This window comes from Juglans microcarpa x Juglans regia, chromosome 4D (genome assembly GCF_004785595.1).
Source record: "Juglans microcarpa x Juglans regia isolate MS1-56 chromosome 4D, Jm3101_v1.0, whole genome shotgun sequence".
NCBI lineage: Eukaryota > Viridiplantae > Streptophyta > Magnoliopsida > Fagales > Juglandaceae > Juglans > Juglans microcarpa x Juglans regia.
In genome coordinates, this window is record NC_054600.1 from 2749276 (window position 1) to 2762430 (window position 13155).

Here is a 13155-nt window from a genome sequence, read left to right on the forward strand (position 1 = left end):
TTACACAGGAAAAAAAAAAAAAGCACTACACTTACCAAAAATGTCTCGTATAGGTGTCTTGAAAAATACATTTTATTTTTTTATTATTTTTTTAATCATCATAAATATTTTTAAAAAAATAAAAAATTCATAATATTATTAAAAAATATTTTCTTAATCACTGAATAATAATAAAAAACAATTATTCTAAATACTTTTTAATCCGAATTTGAAACTCAAAGCATTTCTTAGAAAAAAAAACTTATTTTTCATCTCACATTATCTCAATAACATTTTTTTTCATGATACCTTACCTCGATCCTGGTATATATTTTAAAAAAATTTATTTATTAATTATTTTAATTAATCAATGCAATTGAAAATGTTAAAATTTAAAATAAAAAACAGTATTGCTCTCAAATAACTTTAATTATGTCACTCAAAGTATCTTTTCAAAATGAAATCGACAAAAATTATTGAAAAATTAATTTCATGAACACGAATGGACATATTGGAATAGATTGGGTTTCGAACTATTAAATTTTATGGGGAAAAAAATATTAATTCAAGAACACTTGTGAAACTCTCCTTAAGATTTAGTTGTGTTAAGGCACAAGCTACTGTAATACAGATCAAAAGGATAAAAAGGAGAAGCTCGAATATAATCTTGAAGATTCTGGACTGATTATGAAATAATAGAATTTGCTCAAGTGGTCCTATGTAAGGGTGCAAATCGGTCGGTCTGATCCGGTCATTTTTGGTATCATTTTTTCAGACTGGTAGCTATCGATCTGGTGAGGTCGGTCTGACCTAATTATTTTTTTATTTTTTTAATCAATTAATAAAAAAATTATTTAAAATACTAAATCAAAATTAAGTGACTTATTAATGTGGATTATGTAACTAACTCAATAAAAAATATTTTTTATGATCAATGATAATAAATTAGATGAAAATTACATTATTAATTTATATAATTACTATATAATTAGTTAATTGATATTATATATTAGTTAATTGATAGAATATTAACAAGTATTAATAACATATTTAAAATTTTATATTGTTAATGGTGATAGATTAGATGAAAATTACATAATAAATTATAGAATTATTATATAAATAACATATATAATATATATTTTTTTTTTCATTCAGTCCAATCCGGGGTGGAAAAACCCTGGACTGAGACCAGACCGAAACTTTTTGATCCTCTAAAACATGGACTGAGACTGACCGGTTTCAATCTCAGTCTTGTCTCGTCCAAACCAAAACGATCGGTCCGGTTGGTTTCTCCGGTTCGGACCGACCATTTATCACCCCTAGTCCCAAGTCTATTTGTAAATTCCAGATGAAATTTTTGTATATGTAATTTCCATTGCTTTGAGACAATCTGTATAAATAAGGCCTAAAGGGTCATTGTAATGTATGAAAGAAAACCGATACATACAAATTCATTCAGAGTAAAATGGTCAAATGAGTCCTTTTTCTCAAACACTGAGTCTGCGTCCTTTCTATTTCCCTCTTCATGTTATTAGAGCTATCATAAAGCTTACGCTCTCTCTACTTCTCAGCAAATCAAATGGACTCTCTCAAAAAACTCCTAGAAATAACCCCGTGAGCTCCACCACCACCCTTTAACTCCTCCATCCTTAGCTCTACCTCTCACTTTGTGACTCTTAAACTCACTATCGACAATTACCTTTTGTGGAAAGCTCAGATTGTACCCTTCCTTAAAGGCCATCAGCTTTATGGCTATGTCGATGGGTCCATTCCCATGCCGTCACCTACCATTGATGGTCATACCAATCCTGAATACACTCGTTGGCTTTTATAGGACCAACTCATAATCTCAGCCATCAACTTCTCCTTGTCTGATACAGTGCTAGCTTAAGTCCTTGAATGTACTACTTCACATGAAGTTTGGACTACATTACAAAATCTCTATGCTGCCCAGTCCTCAGCTCATGTTATCCAAACACAGTTTCAACTTGCTATCCTCAAAAAGGGTTTTGAAACCATTTCGGAATACTACCACGAAACAACCTCTCTAGCAGCTTCTCTTGGAGCTGCTAGACACACTCTATCTCCTTCCCAATTTTCCATTTATTTGTTGGCTGGCCTTGGGCTCAAATTATGAGTCTATTGTCACTGCTATTACCACTCACCCATATCCTCTTTCCTCTCATCAAATTTACAGCTATTTGCTTAATCACGAATCACTCTTAACTCACCAAACTCAATCATTACTTTCAGGTACTAGCCTTGCAGCTCATGCAACCAGCATTAGAGCACCATAGGCATCTAGTTACTCAAACAAAGACGAAATTCAACCCAGCGAGGTGGACGGTGTGGTCGTGGGCGTGGAGGGCAATTTTCAAATTTTTTTTTCCAATCGGCTAGACACACGACCCTTATGCCAAGTCTGTCAAAAACCAAGCCACACTTCCCTCTCTTGTTACCATCGCTTCAACCAATCCTATCAAACTCCTGCCCCTACCTCACTAACAGCCAACTTCACTGCTTTGCCCCTATTACTTCTTCACCAAATCAATGGTTCCCCGACACAGCAACCACCAACCACTTTACCTTAGATTTCTCAAACCTCGGTTTCGATTCTACACCATATCATGGCACTGATCAAGTCAACATTGGAGATGACTCCACTCTTCACATACAAAATATTGGTTCCAGGCATCTCAACACTTCATCTAGCAAATATATTCTCCATAAAATTCTTCATGTTCCTTCAATTGCTAAGAACTTACTCTCTGTGCATCAATTTTGTTTAAATAATTAAGTGTATTTTGAATTTTATTCTTCATTCTTTTTTGTGAAGGATTTACGCACTTGGGCAGCACTTCTTCAGGGTCACGTTAAAGATGGCATGTATGTTCTACCAATGACATTGACGACTTTGAAAGCTTCCAATTCTCGCCATTCTACTGCTCCACAAACTTGGCATGCTTGACTTGGGCTTCCCTCCTCATGAGTCACCTCACTTACATCTAGTCAATTTAAACTTCCCGTTACTAGTAAAATGGCAATGTCATCTTGTCCTACTTGTTCACAAGCCAAATCTCATGCCCTCCCGCACCCCTCTTCCCCATCTAGATCTCATAAGACATTTTAACTTATTTTTCTTGATGTATGGGGGATCAGCACCTGTGCTGTCCTCTTTAGGATGTCGATTTTATTTTTCTATAGTGGATGAATTTTCTAAATACATTTGGATGTTTCCTATACAATCTAAGTCTAATGTTGCTTCTATTTTTTTTTTTTGCTTTCTTGCGTTATGTTAGTAACACATTTTCTACAAATGTCATTTCTGTGCAATTAGATAGGGGTGGATAATTCGTCCACTTCACTCCTTACTTGAATCTCTTGGTAGTATTCATCGTGTTACTTACTCACACTCTCATGCTCAAAATGGTAGTGTCGAAAGACGCCACTGTCACATAGTTGAGACTGTATTGTCTCTTTTAGCCCATGCTTCCGCTCCTCACAAATACTGGGTCGAAACCTTTTAAACCGCAGTTTCTCGTTAAACGCATGCCCACACCAATTCTTCGAAATGTCTCTCCTCTTCAAACCTTATTCAACCATCCACCAAATTACAAGTTCTTACGAAGCTTCGGCACAACTTGTTGGGCCAATCTAAGGCCTTTTAATCGCCACAAAATCGACTTCCGATCAAAACTTTGTGTCTTTATGGGCTATAACCCAGATCACAAAGGATGCTTATGTTTGCACTTACCCACAGGCTGCACTTATGTTTCCAAGGACATCCAATTTATTGAAACTGAGTTTCTTTTTGCCTCTCAACCCATTTCACCTTCTCTACCTAACCATGCCTTTACTGGACCCTCCTCCTCATGTATTCCCGCATCTAGCCCACTTTCTCACAACCTTCCAGGCCATCTATCCCAAATACCCTAAGTCCATCACCCAAACCACATCACTTATCTTTTTCCTCTCCCCCGTCGCCTTCTAACCCTAACTCTCCTGAATCCTCTCTGCCTCCAACCTTTCCAACTCATAACTCCCTCTCGATCCCACAATCTCCTTCACCCGAATCCCTCCCACATCATATTTCCTCCCCTAACTCCAACTTGACACTATCTTCCTCTACTTTCCCATCCACGAACATCGACCCCATGGTCACCAGGTCGAAATCCAATGTACATTGCCCTCTCCACAGATTCGATGGTACCATACCTTAGCCATGTCCCAAGCTTTCTCTTTCTCTTATCATTTCTCCCTTAAATCCCATAACCGAGGAACCCTCCTCTTATACAGAGGCTTTTAAGTACCCTGAGTGGCGAGCGACAATGGTTGCCGAGTTCCAAGCTTTACTTCAAAATCACTCCTGGGTTCTAATTTCTTCTTCTTCAAATTTGAACATACTTGGTTCCAAGTGGGTCCTAAAGACCAAGTGTAGGGTTGATGGAACCCTTGAGCGACACAAGGCCCGTCTTGTGGCTAAGAGCTTCCATCAGTAACCTGGTCTTGATTACATAGAGACCTTCAGTCCTATAGTCAAACCTGTAACCATCCGCCTTATTCTTTCTCTTGCAGTTGCATCCAAATGGTTGTTGCATCAATTAGACATCCAGAACGCTTTCTTACACAACGACCTTGAAGAATATATCTACATGCAGCATCCGCCTAGGTTTGTAAACCCTGATCTTCCCTCTCACATCTGTAAGTTGATGAAATCTATCTATGGTTTGAAAGAAGCCCCTAGGGCTTGGTTCTCTAAACTGACTAATAGGTTAATTTCTCTAGGTTTTCATGGTTCAAAATCTGATTCGTCATTGTTTATTTTGCGAAATGCTTTTGATTGTCTCTATGTTTTAGTGTATGTTGATGATATTGTTGTTACTGATTCAAATCAATTGCTCATTTTTTATTTCATCAATGCACTTGGAAAGTATTTTCCTGTAAAGAATCTTGGTCCTTTACACTACTTTTTGGGTATTGAAGTCACTCGAAATTCCACTAGTTTATTTCTCTCTCAATCTAAGTATATCTCAGATTTGCTAATTCGCACTAATATGCATAAATCCAATTTTGTCTCAACACCAAACTCCTCTATTGTTAAACTCACTGCACTTGAAGGTCCTCTTTTGAGGACCCTCAACTTTATCGTAGTGTAGTTGGCAGTTTTCAATACATGGCTTCTACTCGACCAAACATTTCTTTTGATGTTAACAAAGTATGTTAATACATGCATTATCCACGACTTCCCCACTGGCAGGTTGTAAAAAGGATCATTCGTTATCTAAACCTTACACAGAATTTTGGTCTAAGTTTTCATTCCTCTTATTCATTAACATTGTCTGCATTCTCTAATGTTGATTGGGCCGGTTTCCTGGATGATTGTAAGTTCATTGTGGGTTTTTGCATTTATTTTGGCTCTCATTTATCTCTTGGGTTCTAAGAAACAACCCACAATTGCTCTATCTTCCACTAAAGCAGAATTCAAGGCAGTAGCTAAAATTGCTTGTGATCTCCTTTGGCTACAATCTCTCTTAAAAGAACTAGGCATATTTCTTAGAGATCCACCAACTTTGTGGTATGACAATTTGGGTGCTACCTACTTAACTGTCAACCCTATTTTACATTCCCGCGCTAAGCATGTTGAGCTGAATTATCATTTTGTTAGAGATCGTGTGTCAGCTAAATCTCTTCAAGTTTCAATTGAGTCTAGTAAGGATCAACTTACAGATATCTTCATCAAGCCTTTATCTTTAGCTCGGTTTACTCAACTACGATCAAGCCTTACAATTTTTCTTATGGTGCTTGAATCACGAGGGACTGTTAAGGCACTAGTTGCTGCAATACTAGATCAGAAGAATAAGAAGGAGAAGCTCGAATATAGTCTAGAAGATTCTGGACTGATTCTGAAATAACAGAATTTGCTCAAGTGGTCCCAAGTCTATTTGTAAATTCCAAATAAAATTTCTCTAAACGTAATTTCTATTGCTTTGAGACACTCTGTATAAATACGGCCTAAAGGGTTCTTGTAGTTAGGGGTGTCAATATGTGACACGACCCGTTAACCTAACACGAATACAACACAATAAAAGCGGGTTAGAGTTTAGCTTTAACGGGTTCGGGTCAAAATGGGTTGACCCGTTAAGACACGATAGCGTAACGGGTTGATAAAGGGTCAACCCGTTTTGACCTATTATAACTAGGGTTGTACAAAGAACCGAGAAACCGACCTAGATCGACTCAGACCGGCCGCCGGAGCTCAGAACCGACCGAAACTGGTGGAGAACCGATCGGCGTGCTGCAGCAAATAGAGAAAACCGATATCGACCGATTCGGCGTCGGTTCAAACAGGGTTCAAACCACTGAACCGGCCAACTACATAAACTATTTTTTTTATATATATTCTGTACTTAAAACGACGCCGTTCTACTTAAATCTAAGTGGAATGACGTCGTTTTAAGCCTAAGTTGTGTTTTAAACACAACTTAAATGACGGCGTTTGGTATTAAACTAAACGGCATCATTTAATTCATAATGAATAAAAAAAAAATTAAGTAGAACGACGCCGTTTGGTTTAAACCAAACGGTGTCGTTTCAAAATAACTTCGTCTTCCTCCTCTCGTCTTCTTCCTCGCGTTCTTCTCTGTTCTCATCCTTTCTCTCTCTCTCTCTTCTTTGCAACACTCTCTCTCTACTCTCTCAGAAGAAGCTCGGTCTGGGAACCAACCGTGAACCGCTAGAGAAATGAAGCATTGGTTTCGGCCGGTGTTTCTCCCCCCCGTCGACAGGTTTCGGCCGGTTTTCTCCCCCACAAATTAACTTTCGGTCGGCGTCGGTTTAGCCCAAAAACTGAACCAAAGGGGTCGGTTTTCACCCCTAGGTATAACCCATTATGACCCGTTAAGAAAATTTAAGTTATAATTATACCCTTATACCTAAAAAATAAAATTGTTGGGATTTTAATTTCGATATTTTTATTGTTTGAATTGTAATTTTAGAGTTGTAATTATTTTTATATTTTTTTATAAATATTGCAATTTTAACATTTATATAAAATTATGCTAAACTTAACTAGATTAAATGAGTTAATTTTGCGTCTATTCAACCCATTGATATAAACGGGTCAAAACGGGTTGACACAACTCGTTATGTTAATGGATCGTGTTAGGGTTTGAGATTTTGACACGATAAGCTTAACGGGTCGAGTTAGGATTAACCTATATAATATAATATATATGCCTTGACACGATATGAACACGACCCGTTAATACGATTTGATACCCCTACTTGTAGTGCATGAAGGAAAACCGATATATGCAAATTTCTTTCAGAATAAAATAATCAAATAAAGCATTTTCTCAAACACTTACGTCCTTTCTATTTTCCTCTTCAAGTTGAATGCCATGAAATTGAGGTGATCTTAGACACCAAAATGACTAAAAAAGGTGGGGTCCAGGTCCATGTTTTACCCACGGCAGAAAAATAATCGAATCGGGCCGAAATGATTTTTGTTCATGAAAAGCCGAAAAGTGTAACTTCATCTACAAAAAAGGATGATGAGGTAAGTGAGCACTAACTTCGCCTACAAACAAGGATAGGAAACAAGGATAGGGTAGCAAGCGGAGCAGTTGGTGGACAATTTTGTTTTCTATATTATCTTTTATAAATAATTTTTTTTAATTATCCTTACATTACAAGTGACATAATTTAATTTTTATATAATTTCATATGACAAATTAATTCTGCCGATTCTCCAAACAAGACGGTGCCACCTACCCACCCTGCACCTAATTAATACTAACTAGTCCATATCATATCTTAATAAAAAATAAATTAAAATTTTCTAATTATACAAAAAGAAAAAAGACAAACGAAAGTGAATTGTAAAAAATATATAAGTTTCTATCCAAAAAAGAATCTCGTATACCATGCATGCATACTTGTTAAATTTCCTCCGCCTAGAGGGGGTTGGAGCTTCAGCTCCTCCCTCTCTCTTACTGTCTGGCCAACGTCGGAGATGTCAATAGAGTTTTTTTTTTCCTCTTATTTTTATTGTCATTTTCCGTTCGTAGCACAAAGATGCATAGATCCATTGCCTACCGACCACCTACAATCACCATGCACCTCGCCAGCAGATTCTCTAGTTGTCGATTTGTCAGACAGTAGAAGAAAATTGCTCAAAAGAGTGCCGCGTGAGTCTCACGCTGAGCTCATACCACACGTAAGTTTTACGCGCCGTCATGCCAGAGAGAACCTGCCGCCGTGCGACACCACTGGAATTAGTGGCTTCAGATTTTTTAGATCCGACCACCGCCTTATTTCCTAGAGTGGCGCGCCACCAAAGACAGTGAAGGTCCTATGCCGGCGTATCGATGCATCATCCGGTTGTTATGTTCCAATGTTCATGCTTTCCTTAACTGATGATCAAGACAAAGTGGTCATGTAAGACTCCAACAACCAGTCCAAACAAACAAGCTACAACACAAACCGTTTCACTTCGACTTTTAGTCGTAGTCTAATAGTTTATTTATCAGACTATATAAAAACCGCTTCAAGCAGCTTTCCCTTAGTGAGAAATGGGTGGGGGCCAATTTTTAGCTCTAGATCTTCTTTTTTTTTTTTTTATTTTATTTTATATATATTCCACTAGTGTTGCATTTGTTGATTTTTGGATGATTGTTGGGCACTTCCACTTTATTGAATCTTGTATCACGTAACAACTTAGTTTATCTATAAATTTGCTTACTTAGAGAAAAACAAAATCAATATTATAGGTTTAGCTTAACGTGGTCTAGCTGGCTTGGCAGGGTTCTTAGTCAATAAATTGTAGTGGAAAAAAATAATTAACTTATGAAAGTACTTAAAACATGTAATTTAATATGTATGTGAATTATGAAGATGATAAAATCAAATATAAATAATAGCATTACTATTCTATTCAGTATACTTTTCTTCATTGGTGCACGATAATTATTTATCAGTGGCAAATTAAGAATACCGAAGGGTTGTGTTCTCTATTGTTCCAGTTAACAATACTAACTAATTTTCTTTACCAACTAAAGGGAACCGGAGAGTTTTGTTCTCCATATATCGAAGTCGGAAGGGAAAATGATAGATATACAATTATTTTTATAACTTTTTATATAACTACGTTTTAAATTAGGAGTATTTTATAAAATAATTTATAAAAATAACGTCACTTCACATATATATCTTTATTTTAAAACATAGTTATATAAAGAGTCGTATATATATCATTACTCAAGTAGAAGAAAGATGATCTACTTAAGAGGAGTGGAGGGCAGGAGGTAATTGATCATACACTGAGCACAATTGATGTTAGAAATACTACCAATTCAAAAACATGATATTTGAACCCAAAAGGTACGGCCAATGCGTACTTGTGTGCATTAGAAAGGCCATCCCTGTTTCAAAAGAGATGGAGGAAATTAAAACAAAAAGGATGAATAATCGATTAATAATCAATAAATACAAGTTTTTAAAAGAATGGAAACATGAAAGAGATCTAGAGGCTAGAGCCCTCGAGTACATGAATGCTCCTAAGATTACCCACTCCGATTATGTGGCCATGCCAGATCCATGGATCTATGGTGAAATAAAGCTCTCATTATATCATCATCATCCTCCCATGTCAGATTAATGGAAGCGTGGCATTTACATATATATATATATATATATATATATATATATATATATATATATATATATATATATATACGTATGTATTTTGCTATCCACGGTCTCTGTACACAAAATCGTAGGGGCAAACTTTTCGAATCAAAGAGATAAAAGCTCTCATGCGCATGCGTTATCCTTTGCAGCACTACAAATCTCACAGACATTAAATGACATATGGATGTGGATCTAGTACTACATTAAATGACATATACAATGATACATGGACCTTCATTAATTCTAATGGTTAATTTGAGATAGAAGTGCTAGGTTTGCAATAAGATATGACTAAATTAAAGTTGATAATTAATAGACGGGGCTAAATATGATATGAGGTTAAATTTAATTTATTTTATAATGAAAAGAGTTTTATAATTTAGTATATATTAAGACTTAGAATGTAGACTTTATTTTACACGTGTAAATATAGAAATTTAGTTATCTTTCTATTTAAATGTTAGTCAGTTGCTCATGAACTGTACTTTCAGCTTTGTATATAAAAGCTCTATTACTTTCCATTACTTTCTGTAATACACACTTTCAGTAATACAAGTGAATTACTTTTCTCTAAAAACTAGAATACTTTCTTAATATGATATTAGAAGAAAATTAGGTATTCTTTGTATTTTTCCTCTCGATCATGGCTAATCAAGTTTCTGCTCCTTCTGTTGGTAATGTTGAATCATATCCTCGTAGTCCTTACTTCCTCACGACTGTTGATTATCCTGGTGTTTTCTTAGTTAGTGAGAAATTAACTTCAAACAACTACCATTCGTGGTCGTGATCTATGTTTCTCTCTTTGAAAGCTCGCAATAAGCTAGATTTTTTTGATGGCTCCATTTTTGTTCCACACAAGGATGATCTTCTGTTTTCTCCTTGGAGTAAATGTGATACAATTGTTCTTTCTTGGCTTCTCAATTGTTTGTTTTCAAAGATAGCTTAGAGTGTCATCTATGTTGATTCCTCTCATGTGATGTGGCTTGAGTCGAATGAGAGGTTTTCTCAAGGCAATGGACCTCAAATTTTTGAATTGCAAACTGCAATTTCTGCCATACGTCAAGATTAGAATGATGTTAGCACCTATTTCACAGATTTAAAGGTACTCTGGGATGAGCTATTGAACTATCAAACCCTTACCTGTTTGTCTTTGTAGAGGTTGCACATGTAATTCTTCAAAGACCTTTGTTGCATATCATCATCAGAACTATGTGACGACATTTTTGATGGGACTTGCATATGTTTTTGATGCTGTGAGGGGTCATATTTTGATGATAAATCCCTGTTAGCCAAAGGCACACTACTTTTACCTCTGTTGAGTTTGTAGACCTAGCTCCTAAACCAGACAATTCTTTTAAGAATTTTAAGGCAAATACATGTAGTAAAATCACATGCAATCACTGTGGTATTCTTGGACACACAGTTGACAAATGTTATAAACTTTATGGTTATCCTCCTAACTATAATTTTCGAAATAAGTCAAGAGGTGTCAATACATCTGTCAATGCAGTCCAGACCTCTACTACCTCTGAGACCTCATCTACTTTGCCTCTAACTGTGGAACAATGTCAACAATTGTTGGCCTTGCTGAAACCAACTTCCTCTACTGCCATTCCCTCAGTCAACATGGCATTGGTTCCAAATTTTTCAAGTAATCATAGACCTATCTGTGCTGCTGCCAGTTCAGTTAATTCCTATTCTTGGATAATTGATAGTGGCGCTTTAGATCACATGGTTTGTTCTCCAAGTTTTTATACCAGCACCCCTATATTTACACGTGTAAAATAAAGTCTATATTCTAAGTCTTAATAAGTTGTTTAATGTTCTTACTTGTACCGTACAAAGTTACCACAACTCAGGAAATCAGTAAAACTTTGTAAGGACAACATGCAATTAGGAAATCAAGTGGATTATAGGGAAAACTATTAGGCACTCCTAGATAGGGGTGGGCGCCACCCGTACTCTGGTATATCCCCCATTGTCCGAGGCTGGGTCGAGTCCGCCCAGGATATCCCCCGTCTAGACCGCATATATATATTTATATAAATTAGATTTATAATGAAACAACTTTGTTTTGGGTATCTCTAAAGCGGCATCATTTCATTACAGGGTTAATGAAACTCTTTGCCCTTGGTGTCTCTATTCCTCCTCACTTTCAAACTCTCTCACTCTCACCTCGTCTTCTCTCTCTCTCTCTCAACTCACTCGCCATCTCCATCTTTGTCCGCAACTCATGCTGTCGCCGAGGCCTGAAAGTCATTCTCCATCTTTGTAAGTACTAATCTCCACTGTCAATTTTTTTTACGATGAATTATAGAGGATGAGATTTTTTATTGGATATGGAGGACGAGTAAGACTATTCATTCGGGCTGGGTTTCATTCGGAGTTGGACCAGAATCTTGATAACCGGATTCTGATTCTAATTTTTGGCCCAGGCAGATCCTGGGCTGAAAACCCTATCACACTACCCAGCCCTATCCGGGCCTGGTTTAGTACCTGGGTTTTATATAAAAAGAAACCCACTGTCTCTCTCTTGTCAGACATTTCGATCACCACCTTTGATAGAAAACGCTGCTAGCCTCCAGACGGATCTCGACCTGAGCGTGACAGAGGGCTAGCTCCTTGATTTGGGTTTATCGAGTTGACTGTTAAATCCTGTATGGATTTGGATGAGAACCAGCGGCTCGAACAGGTATCAGGTCTTCTTGATTTTGAGGTTTTGTTTGACTTTTCCTGAATATTTTAGAATTTTAGGTCTTTTGATTTTGAGGATTTGTGTTATGATTTTGAGATTTTTGTTGGACTAGCTCTTAGTGCAGTAACTAAATATCCCCCAATTACTTTTAATTAAAAGAGAAAATGAAGACAGATTTTTAAGGGCAGGAGTTTCCATTGATAGAATTAAGTCTTGCTCTGCCATTCCTTATTTTTTGGATGTTGTTAGATAAAAGAAGGCGTGTAATCTACAACAGAATACTTTCATATGTAGCCTGTATACCTTATTTCTGATTATTCAATAAGATTATACTTACTTTTTCTCAAGAAGTAAAATAAATTGCTGGTTCTATTGATGTCCTCTTCACCCTGCTGCATAACCTATATAAAGTATTTCAAGACCCAGGCCTAGTAATAGCAGTAGTCATGTTTAACTCTTGATTGTGAGCAAGTAATACTTTTGTGGGTATTAAGTTGTTTTAAGACATGCTTGGCCTATGCCATTTATTTTCCCAGCTCAATACTCTCTCTCTCTCTCCATTCTCTTGAGTTTTTTGTTCCCCTTCCCAAGCTTCCCACTGCTGTTGTGTCGTCGCCACTGAGGGAAGCCGTTAGAGTTTTCTGTTACTCTCCATCTTTTAAATTTCTCCCTGAAACAATCCTTCAATTTAATGGCTATTTCATCCTATTATTTCACAAATGACACGTATAACATTGCCGTAATATTTTTTTGTCTTTTACTATCATGAATTGTGTAGTTGGTATCTG

At 36.6% G+C, this 13155-nt stretch overlaps 1 long non-coding RNA gene across 1 annotated transcript; it reads right to left on the bottom strand.

Moving 5' to 3' along the window:
* Positions 1 to 6182: 6182 nt before the first annotated feature.
* Positions 6183 to 12925, bottom strand: LOC121260649. Its single transcript, XR_005939762.1, has 3 exons — positions 12912 to 12925; positions 8249 to 8252; positions 6183 to 6620 (listed from the first exon to the last, which is right to left on the bottom strand). It is a non-coding gene; the product is annotated as an uncharacterized LOC121260649 (long non-coding RNA).
* Positions 12926 to 13155: the final 230 nt, after the last annotated feature.